The sequence below is a fragment of the Canis lupus genome, chromosome 36 (assembly GCF_003254725.2).
Source record: "Canis lupus dingo isolate Sandy chromosome 36, ASM325472v2, whole genome shotgun sequence".
Taxonomy (NCBI): Eukaryota; Metazoa; Chordata; class Mammalia; order Carnivora; family Canidae; genus Canis; species Canis lupus.
The window spans coordinates 21,086,718-21,107,239 of record NC_064278.1 but is presented as its reverse complement, the minus strand read 5'-3'; the positions used below and the strand labels follow the sequence as shown (position 1 = coordinate 21,107,239).

The 20,522-nt window shown below is 40.2% G+C and overlaps 1 long non-coding RNA gene across 1 annotated transcript in view; it reads left to right on the top strand.

Annotated features, from left to right (window-relative positions):
- The first annotated feature begins 4,914 nt into the window (after positions 1 to 4,914).
- The window catches only part of LOC112668159 (uncharacterized), a 32,616-nt gene continuing 17,008 nt past the window's right edge, over positions 4,915 to 20,522 (top strand). Inside the window, exon 1 of the long non-coding RNA XR_003141527.3 lies at positions 4,915 to 5,077. This is a non-coding gene — a long non-coding RNA (uncharacterized LOC112668159). The remainder of the gene's footprint in view (positions 5,078 to 20,522) is intronic.

Genomic DNA, 20,522 nt, shown 5'->3' with positions numbered 1-20,522 from the left:
TCATCTCAAATCTTGTTGAAGGCTATAAATGAGCTTGTCTCAGAATTTCTTATCAACAGATATTGGGGAAGGGAAAAACAACCTCTCCCGAACAACAAAATAAGTTCAGGTGTTCTTGATCTCTTATCATCCACATTGATCAATATTCTAATTACTTCTGCATTTTTGTAAAAGATGGTCGTGATGGGAGCTGTGCAATCCTGTCACCAGCCTCTATTTACAAAAAGACGTTTTGAGAGTGAGGAGCAGAGCAGCAGCACCCTGTCTCCTCTTAGGTAGTGAAACAGCCCACAAGGTTTGGCTGAGCCTCAGCTAGCTTTCATCTGTCCCTTGCTGCTCTAGATGGAGCCACTTGACAAGGGGATCTGAGTGGAAGGGAGACCTCTTCTGGGAGCTTCCTGCTGCTTGGACATTTAGAACCCGAGCACATGGCTTAGCTCACCTGAACGGCGGGACAGAGGAGCTTGGGTCCCTAAAACCAGAGGTCATTATATCACTTTGGGCCCTCCCACCCTGACGTTTATGTGAGAAAGAAACTTAGTCTGTGGCTTAACACAACAAAAGTTTATTTCTTGATCATATCACTTGTCCAATCACGTGTCAGCAGGGGGAGCTGCTCATCAAGGGCACTGAAGCATTCTCTTTTTAAAAAGATTTTATTTATTTATTTGGCAGAGAAAGAGAGAGAGAGAGAGAGAGAAAGCACAAGTAGGGGGAAGGATGGAGGCAGAAGTAGAGGGAGAAGCAGACTCCTTGCGGAGCAGGGAGCCTGGTGCAGGCTCCATCCCAGGACCCTGGGACCATGACCTGAGCCAAAGGCAGACACCTAACCAATGGAGCCACCCAGGTGCCCCTGAAGCATTTTATTTCAGTCAGTGCTTCCATTAGTGTTTCCACTAGTGTCAAGACAGGCAAAGGGAATGGAATCAATTGTATACTCAAATCTTCCACTTGAACACCTATGTTTTCACATGTGTGAAAACACGTGTTGCTTCGTTGGCTAATGTAAGTCACATCACAATGCCTAACCTCAAAGAGAGTAGGGAAGTACAATCCTACTATGTGCCCCAATGGGAGAAGAGCCAGAGTATGTGAACTATCCTAATGAGTGCTAGAATTTCTGTCTTGTTTAAGCCACTGGTATTTTGGGTTTTCAGCTGCTTGCTGCTTCCCTGAATCCCAACCAACACAGGAAGGATCACGCCAATGCTGTAATCAGTTGGAAGTGTTTATCAAAATCTCTGGAATTCCCTGGGTAACAATAGTAGATAAAAGCAATCATAGGTTTAGTAAAACAGAAGAACCTCAGTATCTGAGTAGTTTTAGGAATCTATTCTGATATTCTATAGGTAAAATCTAGGTAAAATCATGTCTGTCTGTGCTTTCCCCCAAATGCAGGAACCACCTGTGGGAGAAGGCTGACATACATATTTATTTCTTCCAACTAGACCTATGGTGCAACACATCCACTAAATCTGTAATCCAGAGCGTTTATTTACTGTGTGTAGGTGTCACTTAGAAGCAGGCACCTTCATTAAAAAAAAAAACAAAACAAAAATCAGGTTCGTCTCATGGAAGAACATTCTACAGACTGTGGACAGAGGAAGTCTTTTCTGTTACCAGAGAGCAAGCCCATGCACCGAACGGACCACTCTTGCTCTCTTGTAGTCTCATCCTTGAGCAGGAAAGCAGAGCTGTATCACATGTGAATCTGAAGGACAAAAGCAGCCCTGGAGACGCCAAGCAATAGTCTATGTTACAGGTTTAACACACTCCTTTAATTTCATTGGAAAAAAATAATGAACCCGGAGAAAAGTATTTATGGAACTGGAGGAGAGCATATTTTGCTGGTTTTACTTTATGTTTGAAGTTTTGGGGATAGCTCTGCCCATAAATACTGAAATGCCTAGCATAAAGAACGCAGCCTGGGGCATACCCCATAAAACGTACAGTGCAATTAAATGAGCAATTTCCACTGGAAATAAAACGGGCATGTTGAGCGGAATATGAATTAAACTATGCATAGGACTTGGGCTCGTGCTAGGAATCTGCTGGGTTCGGTAGCAGCTGATGCAGTCCATCTATAGGTCAAGGCCAGAAAGTAAGGAAAGACAACTGCAGTTAGCATGAAGATCAAGGCATTCCAAACCGTGGTTAATGAGCCTGTCCTTACGTCTCCTGGAAAGGCCCAGCAGGAGCAAGGAGTAAACCCGACCCCCTATTCCCCTGCAGACACACTGAGCTCCTCTGTTGGGTTTGCTACGCAGAATTTTTGCCAGTCTCAAAACTTTATTACCACCTTCTGAGGAGTCCGTCCTTCATCAAAGTCCCCCAGGTGTCGTTAGGGAAGTGTGTGTAAAGATTTCGACTGGAAGACTGAAAAGCCACCAGAACAAACATCGGTTGGTAATAACAGACCACACTCTGTCCCAGTTCATTTCTGGGACCATATTTGGAGAGGAAAGGGCAATGACTCACTGAGACCCCAAGGAAAAAAGTCAGCTCAGGAAGGGTTTAGAACTGCAAGTCTGAGGCACCACATGTATACTTTGGCTCAGAGAGGGACAGGCCTCTAAGTACAGAAAACACGGTTATCTCATTTGTCCTGGAGGTGAAGCAAATCCACCCAAGATAAAGCTGAGCGTGTATTCTTTGAGGAATGAGTGTGAGGGCGAGGGCAGGAAAGCTGGATGTTTTTCTGCCCACGAAAGGCAGAGGAAAGCTGGTTTCGAGAAACCAGTTCTTTCCTTCCCAGCCCCAGATGGTTCACCTCCCCTGCCCTGGAGGACAGGAGGGGGGCAGAGTGGGTAACAGGCCGGTGATTGGAATGGGTAGTCCCAGCCATTTAGACCATTCGGAAGTTTAAAAAGTATTGCTTCAGAAAATCATGTTAGTTCAAAAAAAAAAAAAAAAAAAAAAAAGAAAATTATGACATTTCACTATAGTTTTGTCTAAATTCTCCTTCTCTTGCCAAAATAATCGGTGTTGGTCATTTTCTGGTTGTGAGACGTACCACATAGATGTGAAGATTGCTCAGATGAAAACCAGGGTTTTCCAGGGCAGCAGATGTTGGCATTTCTCGTGCACGATTCCTTCTAGCCCGACCTGTATCTCAGCGCATCTCGGTCATTGGGGTGCCGAAGTGCCCTTTCCTCTCTCACCTGGAGGCCCTCCTCCCCCAAAACCAGCACGTGGCACATCTGGGCAGCCCTCCTGGCCAGGACTTGGCACAGTGAACCAGGAGCTGGGGCACAAGAGTCGCTTTTCATGTGTGACCCTCCAATGTTGGACATTTCCGTCTTAGGCTAAAGGCATAATAATAATAATAATAATAATAATAATAAGGCACTTAATTTAGGTTAACAGAGCATTATATAACCAGAAAAATTTTTACAGCTTTATATGCATAGTAAATAGTCGGTACAGGAAAAAAAAAAAAAAGACTTCTAGGTTTATTATTTAGATTAAAAAAATAAACACTTCAAATTCTTTTTATTTTTTATTTTATTATTTTTTAGATTTTATGTATTTTATGAGAGACACACAGAGAGAGGCAGAGACACAGGCAGAGGGAGAAGCAGGCTCCCTACAGGGAGCCTGCCCGGGACTCAATGGGACTCGATGCTCGATGCCTCGATGCCTCGTTGGGGATCAGGCCCTGAGCCCAAGGCAGATGCTCAACCGCAGAGTAGCAGAGTCACTCAGGTGTCCCTCAAATTCTTTGATGATGCTTCTTTTCTTTTCTTCCTTCCTTCCTTCCTTGATTTTATTTATTTATTCATGAGAAACACACACACACAGACCCAGGCCGAGCGAGAAGCAGGCTCCATGCAGGGAGCCCGATGTGGGACTTGATCCCGGGACTCCAGGATCACACCCTGGGCCGAAGGCAGATGCTCAACGGCCGAGCCACCCAGGGATTCCTGTCTCTCTTCTCTTCTTTTCTTTTCTTTCTTTCTTTCCTTCTTTCTTGCTTGCTTGCTTTTTTTTTTCTCATTCTTTCTTCTTTCTCTTTCTCTTCCTTCTCTTCTTTCTCTCTGTCTCTCCCCTTCTCTCTCTCCCTCTCTCTGTATCTTTTCTCTCTCTTTTTCTCTTTCTCTCTCCCTTTCTCTCTTTTTAGTCTCTCCGTCTCTCTTCTTTCTCTCTCTCATTCTTTCTCTGTCCTTTTCTCTCTGTCTCTTTCTTTCTCTCTCCCTTTCTCTCTCCTGTCTCCCCCCCGTCTCTCTCTTCTTTCTCTCTTTCTCTGCTTTCTCTCTCTCTCCCTTTCTGTCTGTCCCTTTCTCTGTCTCTTCTTTCTTTCTCTCTCCTTTCTCTCCTGTTCTTTCTCTCTTTCTCCCTTCTTTCTCTCTCCCTTTCTCTCTTTGTCTCCTTCTCTTTCTCTCTCTCCACCTCTTCTTTCTCTCCTTTCTCTCTCCTTCTCTCTCTCTCCGTCTCTTCTTTCTTTCTCCTGTTCTCTTCTGTCTCTTCTTTCTCTCTCTCTCTCTCCCTTTCTCTCTCTCTGTCTCCTTTCTCTCTCCCTTTGTCTCCTTCTCTCTCTCTCCCTCCCTCCCTCTGTCTGTCTCCCTCTCTCCTTCTGTGTCTCTCTCTCCTTCTCCGACAGCGCGGAGGCCGAGAGCCGGCTTCCCTCCGTCCCCCGCCGAGCCGGGAGCCCCGCGCATCCCTCGAGCTCTGGCGCCGGCTGGTGGCGGGAGAGGGAAGCCGCGCGCTCGCCCCGCTCGGCGGCCCCCGCCCCCCGCCCCCCGGCCCCCGACCTCCCCGGCCCCCGCCCCCCGGCCCCCCGACCTCCCCGACCTCCGGCCCCCGGTGCCCCGCCCCCCCGGCCCCCCGCCCCCCCCCGATCCCCCCGGCCCCCGGTGCCCCGTCGGGGCGGCCTCGCGCCCAGCGGAGCGGCAGGCGGTGGCGGGCGCCCTGGTGGAGCCGCGCGCACGTTGCTGCCGGGACCGCCGCGGCGATGGAGCAGCTGCATCTGTCGAGGCCGCTTAGTCCTTTTCCGTCGGTGGAGACGCTGGGACACGGGCCTGGGACACGTGGGCGCCCAGGGCCTCGTCGCAGCCGCAGCGCCCGAGACGCACAGGTGGTAAGTGAACGCCTCCCGTTGTGGTCACGGGGCACAGCTCGCCCGGGAGCGCCCGCGCCCGCGCCCCCGCCCCCGCCCCTCCAAGGGGAACGACTCGCAAATGGTTAATAAAACAGAGACCTCTTCACACGGTATTTGCAGCTGCTACATTATGAAAAAAATATTTGCAAATTTCAGGCCAAAGACGCTTTGTTGGGGATATGAAGTAAATTTAAGCTTGGAGGCCAATCTATCCTCGGGTTGCAATAGGTTATAAGGATTCGCAGGAAAACTGCAAACATACAGTAGGTACTTCAAGAACAAAGAATCTTTGGCAGGCCATTTTTCTCATTTAATTAAGCTATAACTGATCTTACTAGGGCTATGGAGGGACTTCAGATGCTAATAAATAAAACCCGAAGCTGGGCCATTTCTTTCATTAAATAGCAGGAGTGTTTATAACTCTATTACTTATTGCTAAAATCAATTATTAGTACTAATATTCGATGTGGAATTTATAATGAAAACAAGCTGAAGCTTGTAAAGAACTTTTAAATAATGTCATTTGTTAATGAGCACAGGCTGTTATATGCAACTGATGAATCACTAGATTCTACACCTGAAACTGATAATACACTATGTTAACTAAATTGAATTTATTTATTTAAAAAAATTTTTTTTTAAGATTTTATTTATTTATTCATGACAGACATGGAGTGAGAGGCAGAGACACAGGCAGAGGGAAAAGCAGGCTCCATGCAAGGAGCTCGACGCAGGACTCGACCCTGGGCCTCCAGAATCACGCCCTGGGCGGGAGGCAGATGCTCAACCACTGAAACACCTAGGCGTCCAACAAAATTGAATTTATTTATTTATTTATTTATTTATTTATTTATTTATTTATTTATTTATTTATTTAGATTTTATTTATTTATTCATGAGATACACACAGAGAGAGATAGAGGCAGAGATACAGGCAGAGGGAGAAGCAGGCTCCATGCAGGGTCTCCAGGATCAGGCTCTGGGCTAAAGGCGGCGCTAAACCGCTGAGCCACCCAGGCTGCCCTAAATTAAATTTAAATAAAGAATTTGTTATTAAAAGATATGCCATTTGTAGATCTATCTCAGTTCTGGAGAATAAGGATAATCTGAACCAAAATTTCTTGTAATGATATTTTTAGAAGGCAGATCTAATTTAAGAGGAGGTTTTAGGAATGAATTATCATGACAGTCTTACCTGGCAGCCTAAAATGTTACTCTGCTGTTGGGGAAACACATTTAAAATTTTCTCTATGGGAGACCTCAGATGGTAAAATAGCTAGCTGGTCATGCTGCTGCTGTGTGAGATTTACGTAAACTAGAACTTTGAGCTTACTTTGCACTTTTGCTAAAAGCTGCATATTTTTTCTTAAAAATTCATCTAACCTTCTTATCAACCAAGTTAAAGTGTAGACATATTCTCTTTGGTTTTAAGTATCCTGTAACTTTCGGTGTATAATAAAGCCCTAGCTAAAAATCTTGAAATCTTTAGTTTATCTGGTCTCCTCGGAGTCTCTTTTATATCTCTTTGTGATGGAAGCTGAGCTTATCTAAATGATTTTGAGTTTTAAGAAGTATTATTATTATTTTTCTTGGAAAAAATTAATTTTAAGAAGGCTCTTTCAATGACGGTAGATTAATTGAAACTGAAGTGAATGATGGAGTGGAATTGTTATAGAATATTGAGAATTAGGGGCACCTGGGTGGCTCAGTGGTTGAGCATCTGCCTTCAGCTCAGGGCGTGATCCTGGGGTCCTGGGATCAAGTCCCACATCAGGCTCCCTGGAAGGAGCCTGCTTCTCCCTCTGCCTATGTCTCTGCCTCTCTCTGTGTGTCTCTCATGAATAAATAAATAAAATCTTAAAAAAAAAAAAAGGAATTTTGAGAATTACAGCAGGATAAAATAATTTATGCTGTTTTAAAAACAGTTTTGTAGTATTAACTATTTTATTATTTTAAAAGATTTTATTTATTTATTCATGAGAGACAGAGAGAGAGAGAGAGAGAGGCAGAGACATACGCAGAGGGAGAAGCAGGCTCCACGCAGGGAGCCCAACATGGGACTCGATCCCTGGTCTCCAGGATCAGGCCCTGGGCCAAAGGCAGTGCTAAACCGCTGAGCCACCAGAGCTGCCCTATTTATTTTAAATGCTGAGTTTGTGATTAGTTCTATCTTTGAAACTGTAATGGTCGCCTTAAAATATTTTGATGCCTACTATAATCCTTATGTAATTTCCCATATGCTGCCGCGTAAATGCTTTGAAATGTCATTCCATCATATTTGAAATTTACTCGTAAAGATTTTAAGATTTATCATTCGCGTTTAATTTCTTATTACTTTTTTGATATTGTAAAGTTAGAAATTAACTGTACATTGCAAAATGAACACAGTTGAAGGAAGGAAGGAAGGAAAATGTACCTGAGTGTGTGTGTGTGTGTGTGTATTTTTTTCCTCTTTGGAGATTTCTCTGATGACTTTGAAATAGTGATAGCAAATAAGCGGGTCACTCAATTTGGATTCTTCTTTCATTTGAAACAGTCTATAAAATTTTTGCAAAAGAAACAAACATGGGCTATCATTTTTACTCATGGGCGTCCCTGAATGTGACAGCATTAAAAAAGAAAGCTATAAATACAGTCACACATTCCGATGTTCACATTTAAAAAGACAAGGCATACCTGAAATGCATATATACACATAATCAGATATTGGTTTGGCCTCCAGATTACACGGTTCCTAAATTGCACAGTCTTCCCTCACAGAGTGATACTGGAGCCCACCACAGACCTCCTCATTAGGAGACTCTGGCACAGTATGAGAAAGGGACACATCTGCCAGCAAAGTGCTACAGATGGTTCCCCTCATTAGCCTCCAGAACTCCAAGCAACCATCACGGAGGAGGCCGGGGATCTCACTTGGACAAGATGTTAGGCTAGCCTCCTGTTCAATGTCATTAGGACTTCTCCACAATAATCCCCTTAGTGTACCCTGTTGGGCTTGGGCTGGTTTCCATTTTGCACTGGCAAAGAGTCGTGACGGTGGCACCATGTCCCACTTGCCAAGGGGCATGGTATGATTTTCAAATTTGAAAAAGTTCCCTAGGAAGTTCACACTCCTAAACTTCTTTATCTAAATGCAGTGGCAGGACATTCTCGATGCTTTCCAGAAGCTCATTAGTCTAGCTCTTGGAGTTGCAGGCAATGCTCACCTTCATGTACGTGCTGACTTATTACGCTAAAGGCCTTGACGATCTCATTTCTCCTTTCCCTCTCGACCTACTGATTTATTGATATAATGGCATTTTAATTTTGTTTTGTTTACCCTTTGTTTATGAATCAGCCTTAAAATCAGGGCACCAAGCCCTGGCAACCGGAAATGTTAGTTAAGTTTAGCAGTAGAAACAGCAGGGGGAGCCCATACTGTTTTATGCTTTGCAGTTTCTCTGACTGGATGATTATTATAATAATAATTATAGTTGTTGTTTTACATTTATAACAAAGATGTTTACAATCTATGTACATTTATAACATAGATGTTTAGAATTCAGATCATCACCACGTGCTAGACTATTATAATTTCAAGTCGCAGAGGGTCAATTTTTATTCTTTAGTTATATGAAATTATGATCCCATTAAGAATAATTGATAGGTAACAATTTGGCAGCAAGAATTTTCTTCCCTGTCTTTTAACCCAGGGAAAATCTTTTTTTTTTTTAAGATTTTATTTTATTTATTTATTTGACACAGAGAGAGAGAGAGAGAGAGAGAGAGAGATAGTGAGTACACAAGCAGGGGGAGCAGTAGGCAGAGGGAGAGGGAGAAGCAGGCTCCCTATTGAGCAGCGAGCCCCATGCAGGGCTCCATCCCAGGGCCCTGGGATCATGAGCTGAGCTTGGGGCAGGTGCTTAACCAACTGAGCCATCCAGATGCCCCTAACCCAGGGAAAATCTTATTCTGAATTTTTTCAGAAAATGAAATCAGCCAAAATCCCTATATAGTTTCTTGTAGCTGTTCTTTGACATTTATAACATCCCCCCCCCCCGAAATAAAGTGTAAAAGTTAAAATATACCAACTGATGTATTCTTGAGACTGTGATAGTGAGGGGAAGTCCCATCACAATCACTTGGTGTTCTAATATGACTCAGACTTAATTTTCAATTTTGAAGTTAATAAAATGCAAAAGCCCAGTGGCCTTTAATATTGTTTTCTTATTCTTGATGAGATCCTTGGGTCAGTAGGTTTTCTGTACCATAAAATAATAGAATATCTGAATGACTTTTTGCTCACTAAATAAGCCATTGTAATGTCTTTAGGCATACATTTTATACATTGTAGCCCATTCTAGATTATTCTGCTCTATTGGAGGGGAAGAAACTCTAGAGTGGTACTCAAATACCTGCATTGGTGATTTTGTCCATAATATCAGAAAAGCCACTTCACAGTATGATGTTTCATTGTGATGTCAAAAAGGGTTTTATAAATTTAAACAATTTCTATTGAATAATTTTTGAATTTCTTAAGAAATAGCTTAAAACCAAGCATCAACTAACTGTTCATTGTCAGGGACACTGAATGTTGGTACAACACATGCAATTTTTTAAAAATTAAGAGAATTTTCTTTTTGTCAAAAGACTTTAAGACTTAACATTCTTTGATGGATCAACAATTCTGGGGATCCACCTTTCTGGTTCCCTCCATGCTGAAATTTCAAAAAGAGCAGTCTCAGAGTGACCAGAAAAGTTTCAGAGGGGTAGCATTTGAGTAGAACCTCGAAGGTGGGGAAGAATTTTATGGGGCTGAGGGTGGGGCTGTAGTGTGTAGTTGTGGTGAGAGGGAAAGACCCTTAGGCAGAAGCACTTATGACGCTTAGGTCATAAGCAAAGGATCACAATTGGAAAGGGTCACAGATCAGGGCATAGGAACCTTGGCTACCTACAAGGAGTGGGACACTATCATGAAGTTTTGATATGCAGCTTAGCAGTTAGATCTTTATTCTGGAGGCAGAGGGAGCCAGGGAGGGTTTCAGAAGGTTTAGAGGGTTTAGAATAATATTCCAGAGAGACTGATTTGGTGACAGGAAACAGGGTTCATGAAGATTTAATCAAATTGATTTAGCATCAGCATTAGAAACCAAAATAAAGAAGTTATAGTTTAAAGTTGATCTTTGGGGTGCCTGAGTGGCTCAGTCTGCCTTCAGCTCTGGTCATCACCTCAGGGTCCTGGGATCAAGCCCTGAGTTGGGCTCCTTGCTTAGAGGGGAGTCTGCTTCTTCCTCTCCCTCTGCCCCTACCCCTGCTTATGCTCACACACTGTCTCTCAAATAAATAAATAAAATACTTTTTTTAAAAAATATTTATTTATTTATTCATGAGAGACACAGAGAGAGACAGAGACATAGGCAGAGGGAGAAGCAGGCTCTCCCAGGGATCTGGGACTCTGGGATCATAACCTGAGCCGAAGGCAGACCCTCAGCCACTGAGCTACCCAGGTGCCCCAATAAATAAAATCTCGTAAAAAAGTAAAGTTGCTGTTCACATAATTTTAGAATATGCTTTACAGTTTTTTTTTTAAATCATCTTCCTTGGTTATTATACTCAATGCTAAAATCCAGGAGAACAAGTCCATGTAGAGCTGTGTGTGGATATTTTCTTTCCATGAATATTAATAATAACATCTTGCATTTGGGAACAGATTTTATTATTCTAAATATCAACATATTGTTTTGTTCTTTCATCAACCTGGTAAAGCTAATGGATGCTTGCATAAAAATAACAGGTGTTACAAGCCCATCTCTTTGCTCCTATGTCTTTTTGTAAATGTAGATTGAGAGATTAGACTGAAGCTATGGCTGTGTCAGTTTCTCCGTGAAGAGTTGAAAATATTATTCTATGGTTATTTGTGTTTGTTATTTTTTTAAGATTTATTTATTTAAGAGAGAGAGAGAATGAGCAGGGGGAGGGGCAAAGGGAGAGGGACAAGCAGACTCTCCACTGAGCAGGACCCTGAGATCATGACCTGAGTAGAAATCAAGAGTTGGACACTTAACCGACTGAGCCACCCAGCCATCCCTCTATGGCTATTTATTTCAAACAAGCTTTGAATTTCATTTTGTGGGTGTCTTACACTGTGGTACTATTGTTGGTTTATTTTTTTTTATTTTTATTTTTAAAAATTTTTTAATTTATTTATGATAGTCACACACACAGAGAGAGAGAGAGGCAGAGACATAGGCAGAGGGAGAAGCAGGCTCCATACACCGGGAGCCCGACGTGGGATTCGATCCCAGGTCTCCAGGATTGCGCCATGGGCCAAAGGCAGGCGCTAAACTGCTGCGCCACCCAGGGTTCCCATGTTGGTTTAATTATATACTCACAGCAAGCACTTTTTGGAGGGAAATAGAGTATCATCCAGTTATAGGTTAAGTGTTGTTTGGTATATCTTTTTTTCTGAAAAAATTTACATATATACTATGTTAATATTGATACTAAAACTTTTACTTGATCCAGAAGAGAAAAGGTACAGTAACATGAAACAAGCAAAAGGGAGTCCTAATTATAGACAGAGAAGAGATTTTTAAAGTTTTTGTAAAATATAATATTTTTTTAAAAATTTGAAGAAAATACAATTTACATCAATACATTTAAAAGCCATATACTATACTTTTAAAAAAATACCACAATGGGGGTGCCTGGGTGGCTCATGGTTGAGCATCTGTCTTTGGCTCAGGTTGTGATCCTGGGGTCTGGGGATGGAGTCCCACATTAGGTTTCCCTCAGGGAGCCTTCTTCTCCCTCCGCCTGTGTCTCTGCCTCTCTCTCTCTCTCTCTGTGTCTCTCATTAATAAATAAATAAAATCTAAAAACAAAAACAAAAACAAAAAACCAACCCAGAATATATTGGCAAGGGAGCCTGTAAGACAATCATTTTTTCTAAAGTACCTGACACAAAGTGGGAACTTAGATGAGATTGGGCCTGTTCAGGGTGGTACCAGGATCCCTGCAACACATCATTTGTGGCTTATGTGGCCGTAATTATCAACTTTGACTTCTATGTCAATGCTTGGTTCCGTCTAACTTTATAAAAATATATTGAGCTCTTTAGACCCTGTGTTTGGCATTATCACAATTTTTGCTTGGCTCAGACAGGGCAGGTTGATTATCATTAAAGTGTTATTTATTTCTATTTTATTAAGCCCCTTTTACATTCATGTTACAGGTTAATTTATACTTTTATTTCATGCACTACTTGGCTTTACTGATTAATATGCCCCATGGCATTCAATAAAGTCAGGCAGTGGAGGAAATAAGAGTGGTATTAATTTCTAACATTGCTATAAATTTGCCTTAATAAAACTAGCTCAATACCACTGCAGAAGTAATACAATGGATGCTTCCAAATTGTTAACAAAGATGCAACTAAACAATTTTCTTTCCTGAATTTAACATCCCCCAATTGCCTTTTCTTTCAAGTGTTGAAATGAAACCTGACATAATTTTTCCCTCTTTAAAAGGTAATATGATAGTTGGCATAATACAACAGCACACAGCCCTGCATTTGACTTTATTCCAACACCGTACTTAGACTTAAGGTTACAAACGATGCAAATTAACTCAGGCCCACAGGCCCTTGGGGGTAGGGGGTGGGAATAACTGTGTTCATGTAAGGATTTTTGTAAAGATTAAAATTATCTAAAAAAAATTTATGTCTCCAGCCTCAGTTATTTGTCCTTCTTTGTGTATTAATGTTCAGGCCCAACAGTAAATATTATTACTGTGAAATCTGATAACATGAAGGGGATAGTGAAAAATCTTTGTGCTGGAATTATTTTTTTGTCAGTTAACCCACCACTCCCACCTGAACCGTGTAATTAAATAAGGTTAGAATTAGGATTTATAGGAATTTATTAAGACAGGACACACTACCACGCACTGATTTGGGGGGTCACAAAATTCTGATGATAAAGAATGTACTCTGCTGTTAAGTAGCCAAATTCATATATTAAAAGACAACACATTCTATCCTTTTCATTTATTAGATTGTAGGGAGGCTGGCCCAAAAAATTGCAAAATCAGAAATTTGCCCTGATTTCCATGGTTCTGAAAGAATTAGTACACTTTATTCATTCTGAAATTCCACCTTTTCTCGCCTTTCAATAATTTAAGTTCTAGCATTTATGGATTGGAAAGAAAATTGATTTTTTAAAAAGCAGCAAACAACATTAAGAAATTCTCCTTTGCGTAAAAGTGTCAGGTAATGTGTTCATTCAACAGATAGACATTTATTGATTAGCCTCTGTGCCAGGCACTAATCTTATCCTGGGAACAGAACTGCGAGATAATTATGGTCTCTGTCTCCTTAGAATATACAGACTTGCTCTTTTATTTACTTTAATAAAATGTGGTGAAGTTTCACACGTTGATAAGGAAGATACTTGAGGACAGAAAAAAATGCTTATTTGGGGTCTGTTTGTCTTTTGAATGGCTGAGGAACTTCTAGATTGCTTAAAGTCCCCTTCAAATCATACCAAAGTAATAGGCATCTTTGCTCATAAAACAGTTCAAGAAACAGTGGAAGAGTGAGTCATCTGACATCGATGCTGTGCTCAGGAGCATATTTCTTGGCTTTTACTAAATCAACCTAATGGAGTGATTCCCATCCCTCCACCCCCAACTCCAATGAATCCAAGTCTATTAGCAAGACAGATCTGATCTTACTGTGTTTTCCCTTGTTCATCTTTTGGTTAAAATCAACTCTCAGGTAATTCACATTAAAAAGATGCATCTTAAAAAAAAAAAAAGATGCGTCTTTTCATGTTCCTATTTTTATGCAACTTCTAGCTTTATGCAAAAAACAACAACAACAACAAAAAATCCCCTCTTGGCTGTTTCTATTACCAAGCCCAAACTGATTCTCTTTGCTCATAAAAATGAGACTTGAAGAATAAGTATTTCTTTTTTTTCTATTTATTATTATCATTTAAAGATTTGATTTACTTATTTTGAGGTAGAGAGAGAGGGAGAGAGCAAGCAAGAGAGAGCACAAATGGGTGGGAGGGGCAGAGGGAGAGGAAGAAGCAGACTCCCTGCTGAGCAGGGATCCTGATGAGGGGCTTGATCCCAGGACCCAGATCAGGACCCCAGCCGAAGGCAGACGCTTAACTGAGCCACCGAGGTGCCCCAAGAATGAGTATTTCTGAATCACTCCTCAAACCAGTTTTTAGTAAAAAGTTATTTTCAAGAGAATAATCTAGCTCTTGGATCCTGAGAAAGTTTTAGCAAGTAAAGAACGGTTTGTTTCCGGGAACCAATGTATATCCAGACCCTGGAAAATAAGGAGCTTGCATTGGGTTACCAATCCTCCTGTAACCTTTACTCACAAACATGCTGACTCAATGAACTGCCTCAATCCACCGAGAAAGTCCCATCCTAGTGTCTGCTGGCTCCAGAAAATCTGGTTGTTAGCTATTTCAGAAAAACTGTTTGGAAAATTGGCCCGAACTTATTAATTTTGATGTGTTTTGATGGATTTTATGAAGTGGACAGACAATCTAGTTCATTGTATTTCAGGATGGATTTAATAATGCCATTGATTGACCAGTAGCTGGTCAACACACAAAGGGATTTACACGCACACTCCTAGCTATTAGGCTAAATTAAAGCTAAAGTTTTGCCTAATAATCAAATGGAGAAATCTTATTTAGGTAAGAATAAGAAAATCTGACCTGTTGGTAAAATGAGTTAGCCAGAGGGGTACCTGGGTGGCTCAAGTCAATTAAAGTGTCTGACTCTTGGGTTTGGCTCAGGTCATATCTCAGGGTTGTGGGATTGAGACCCCTGTCGGGCTCCACACTCAGTATGGAGTCTGCTTGTCCCTGCTCTGCTCCTCCACCACCTAAAATAAATAAATAAATACAATCTTAAAAACATGAGGTAGGCAGTGAATTGAAACAGAATGTAAGGTATGTGTTTTTAGCTAATAGGAAATTGAAATTTACTGTTTGCAATGACTTTAAACCCATGTATAATTACATTTCTTGAAATCCCCACCCCCCCAAACCCATCTAGTCCAAAGTAATAGTAAATAAAATACAAATTAAATAATGCACCAAATGCTTTCATCTTAAATTCCTATCCTATAAGTAAAGCTAAAAACCTTAGGAGTCTCTAAAAATGTATTTTAATAAGTCATTCTTTGCCAAGCTTTCTGGGGGAATAATGCTGAACAGAATGAACCAACTGCAAAAATACGATAGTTTTGCAAATATTGGTGTAAAAATATATGTATAAAGCAAAGAGAACTTATTTGATTGGTGAGAACTAGACAATATTGTTGCAACTTTAAATTTTTTATGGCCTCAACTTAAATCTTTAGTTAATCACGTGATCAGAACGCAACAAAATATATGCGAATGTGAAGCAAAGGGTGTCAAGATTTCCCCCTCTGTATTTATTTTTTAAATGACTGTTCAAGAATTAGTACCCTTTGAGGATAAGGGTATTATTTTCTTTTTTGAAGGGAAACATTGTACTCTATAGTATGACTGGTACTGTCTTTTGTGCCATTATTAATACATTTCCTGTTTAAGGAAATGACTTTTTTTTAACATGATATTTAAACTTCAAAATAAGTGCTATTGACTTTTAAAATGTCTTATCTTACCAATGTCATTCTGGGCATGAAGAATAAAGTATGGGAAATGCTTGTCATAATAATCCTATTGTCATGAGATTCTTCTTTTTGAATAAAGTGGCTCACAATTGGTTTTCCTTTTTGGGGGGCAATTGGGAGAGAGAAAGTAAGTTTCAGAGATAAAGCAAACAGACTCTTCCCTTTTAGAGTAATGATTTTTAAATACAAGTATATAATATCCCTGTAATATAAATAAAGATCGGGAATAAATTCCAGAGGTCTTGTCTTCATATTTCCAAAAGCCGTGCTAGTCTCCTCATACAGTTGTAGCTAATGAATTTTTGTTTCCCTTCATTTTAATTTTTTCGTTCTTAATTGCATTCTTCAAAACCATCACTTAAAACTTAACCAGATTTGAATTGCAATATTAAGCACAGAAAATAGCAATTGCAAAGGTTAAGTTTGTGGTATTGGATTTTTCATGTTATGTACTTAAAGCATATTTCACCAGAATAACATATATGATTAATGTGTATTTAATAAATGATGTAGATTCCATTGTGAAAATTCTAGCATTTACTGAGTGGAATCTGTTTATTTTTCATTTAACTACCAGAGTTCACATTTTTTTTCAGTTATAAAATAAGCAAGGTATTAATACTGTTTGTTTATATATATGTACATATATATATAAATAAGCATACATTTTATTTTATATATAAGGTTTTATTATATATGTATAATACAAGCACACGTTTTAGGGTTTTTCATTTGATATACATATATGTATATAATATCTTTCTTGTTATTAAGGCTTTTATCTTAAGACCAATGTGACCCTCAGTTTTGAAAAGTACAGGGAGCACTTCAATGAATGATGAAGTCTGCAAAGTGCACAAGTGTCTTAATTGTGCATTAATAATAATAGATAATACTTACTGCATACTTATTTGTATTAGGCAATGTGCATAAGTGCTTTGTGTACATTTGTTCCTTTAGCCTCACAAGAAAGCCAGGGGGGTAGATTTTTTTACCCTTATTTTAGAGTGAAAACCAAACTTGGGATTGAATGACTTATTTAAAGTCTACAGCTAGTTACTGGTCGAGCCAGGATTTTAACCTATGGCTATCCGTTTACACCCACAGTACGTGGAACAAGATCAAATAGCTTTAATTTACTTGTAAGTTTACTCGTAAAGTTTTTGATTAGTTAAATATCAGGTGGAAAATATAGTAATTATGACAAGACCAAGAAATATTAAAAGACAGAGTCTAAGGAACAAGGATATGACACATTTACTTTCTTCCCTTGTAGAAAGAGTAAGAGATTACAGTAGAAAAGATGACAATGCAGTCCTGTCACACTATGAAGTGAGCAATGATTATTTGCACAATTCATTAATTCACTTAAGCAGGATTTTGTTGGTCACTGTGATGCGTGGTGGTACAAAGGTAAGAACAATGTCCACCTTTGAGGAGTGTACAGCCTAAAGAGGATATAGACCATCACACAAATAGTGCAGTCCTTAAGAATGATCAGGAGTTGTGCTGATGACAAAAGAAGGTATGTGATGGGTGGAAAGGAGACTTGTCTTGAGTTTCAAAGATTTATAAGTGAGGCAGATGATATGGTGAAGGGTGAGGAGGGAGGGTGAGGTCTTCCAGGTGGAGAGAACAGGGGGAGTAAAGGCAAGAAAGTGCAAGGGAGTTTGGGTGGGTTAGCATAGCAATAGATGATCCTGAAGATGGACAGACAGACCAGATTCTCCAGAGCTAAGGTTCATAGAAGTTCATGTAAAGGCTCTAGGGAAGAGGTGGATAGATTTACTCGTTAGGATAAACACTCTGGCTAAAGTGCAGGGAAAGGATTGGGGAGGGGTCACAATGGAGAAGACCAGGTAGGAGGCTGCTGGAAGACAAGGGCCTGACAAGTGGTAGAGATTTGATGAGAAGAGGACAGCTCAGGAACAGTGTCCTGATGTTGAGAAAAATGTTTGTTGGGTTCCAAGAAGGTCCCTGGTGACTCTTACTAGAGCAGTCTCAAAGCTGTTGGGGTTGAGGAGTGAGGGGTTGATGAGTGGAAAGGAAATATAGTGAGTGCAGTCTCTGAGTTTTCTCCTTTTCTACTCCCTGTGGTGATTTCCCCGTCTACCCCCAATCTCTGAGAAAGAAGGAAAAAAAAAAAAAAACACTTACTGGGCAATTAATGAAAACCAGTACATTGTGGGAGCTTCAAAATGACCCTGTGATGGAGGCCCTCCCATGATCTTTGTTTCATAGGTGGAGAGTGTGCAGGGTCTGAAAGGCTTATACACCAGCCCAGGGCCCACAGTTGGCCAGTAGCCGGCCTCTAGTTCAAATCCAGATCTGTCTGCTTCTTGAGCTCACAATGCAACCACTGCCTTCTTCTAGAATTTAGTCTTCATGCCGGCTCTTCTTTCCTCTCCTTGCCAATCTGCATAAATGATGCATAAAGCTTAATGTGTTCTTTTTCCTGATGCATCTTTGGAATGATCATAAGATGTGCTTATTTTACATTTTTTATTGTGAAATATAACATAGAAATAGAAAAGTGAACGTAGCATGACTGTAGAGTTTGAGGAAGAGTCACCAGACCTCCAGAAATTGTCTCCCTTCCTATTTTTCCCTTTCCTCTCAGAGGCAGCCACTCATCCAGTTTCAGTGGCATTATTACCTTACGTTTCTCCATAGTGTCCCAATCTGAATTATGCATCCCTAAACAATAGTGTAGTGTTGCCTTTTTGGGCACTTTATGGGGGTGGAATTATTCTGTCTTGCTTCTTTTGCCCAAAATTATATTTTGTGTTGGGGGTCCTGGCTGGCTCAGTCGGTAGAGCATGTGACTCTTGATCTTGGGATAGTGAGTTTGAGCCCCATATTGGGGGCAGAATTTACTTAAAAAATAAAACAGACTTTAAAAAATATGTTGATAAAAATGACGTTTTGTGTTGCGTGTGTGTGGCATTAGTGCAATCATTTTCAATGCTGAGTATTTCGTTGTATGAATTAGCATGTTATTTATCTGTTTTATTGTCTAGGGACATGTAGGTTATTTCCAGTTTTGAGTAATTATGACTAGTGTTGTCCCTTTTTTGGTTAAGCCAAAGGCAAGATGCTCTAAGAACTCAATTTTAAATATCTTTAAATATTTTAGGAGATTAGGAGCTCTTTCTAATTTTCTTGAAATGAAACCCCATAGGTGGCTCCTGTGGGGTTCCTGATTTGCTGACTCATGAGGCCAAGCCTGAGGACTGTGAGGAGCATTTCTAAATTAGAATGTTTGAAGAGGTCAGGTGAACTGAAAAAACAAAGAAAGAGTTATTACCAGATCCCCCCATTTCCCCTAGCTTTTCCACTTCATTGTTGCAATCTTAGCTAAATGCAGTCAGCTTGCATATTTTCCTACATCAGTCCTTTGATCAGCAAAGTAATTTCTTTTCCTTCCTCTGTACAAGTCTTTTAATTATAGTAAGCTCATTCTTTGAAGAACAAACATGGTAAAAAATATGAACAACTTGAATAATTTTAGCAGCTACCTAAAAGAACTGGTTTTACATGGGATGAAATGATAACTATTTAGTTTGTGTAACACGAATCATTGAAATATAATGCAACCAGTAATAAGATAAGCGCGTATCATATATTTAATAACGACATAGAAGGTAGAGTGTAGCCCAGTGGTTTTGAGTACAGGCTCTGGAGACAAACTGAAATCAGGTTCCTGCTCCATCTCTCGCTACCCATGTCAGCTGGGTGAATTTCTTAACCTTTCAGACTTGGCTTTCCTGAACCACACGCACGATAAGGATGGTAGTAGTACTTATTTCATAAGGCTATTGTGAGCGTCTGATAAGAAAATTATGAGTACTTAACAGGGCCTGCTTTAGTAAGGCTCAATAAATGTTACTTATTTCCAATAACCCAACCAAAAGGGTAAAATAACCAGAGTATTTATTAATAGATTTATTATTTATTAATTTATTTATTTATTAATTTATTTTTATTAATAGATCTTAACAGAGATCTTATATATCTTATGTCATAGCTACATATTCAACACTTAAGAGGCTCCTGGACTGTGGTAGATGCTGTAGGTCATACAGATCACAGGAAATCACAGACAAGTGGCAACATTAAATGAGACATGTTTGGATGTCGTACACCTGAAGCTAATATAACCTTGTATGTTAATTATATTTCAATAAAAATTAAAAAAGCACAGCATAGGGATTACAGTAAATAATACTGTAATAACAAGGTGAGAGATGGTGACTGCACTTCCCGTGGTGAGCACCGTGTGATGTATAGAATTGTTGAATCACTGTGTTGCACACCTGAAGCTAATATAACATCGTATGGCAATTGTACTTCAATAACAAGAATAAAGACATGACGGGTAACCTTAAAGTAAGAAGTGATCACCAATCATCAGGGGTATAGCTTTCCAGGAGCTGTATTTTGAATTTGATCTTATACCGAGTAATAGACATCACTTGGCCAAGAAGAAACTTGAAGTCCTTTCATCCAGAAGATATGCGTGTGCCAAGAACATCTCTTTTGGGAGATGTCAGGAATAGATGGGGTTGGGGTGATGAAGGGAGCAGTAGCTGGTGGGGTATTTTTGTCAGCAGCATCTTTTAGACACATATATTTATTAGATGGTAGGAAAAAAATAAGGATTTCGGTTCCATTCGGATTGCCTTACTGAATCATAACCCCTTAAAGTAAAATGAAAGCAGTCGTACAGTATCCAGTTTGGCACATTATAGGAAAGAA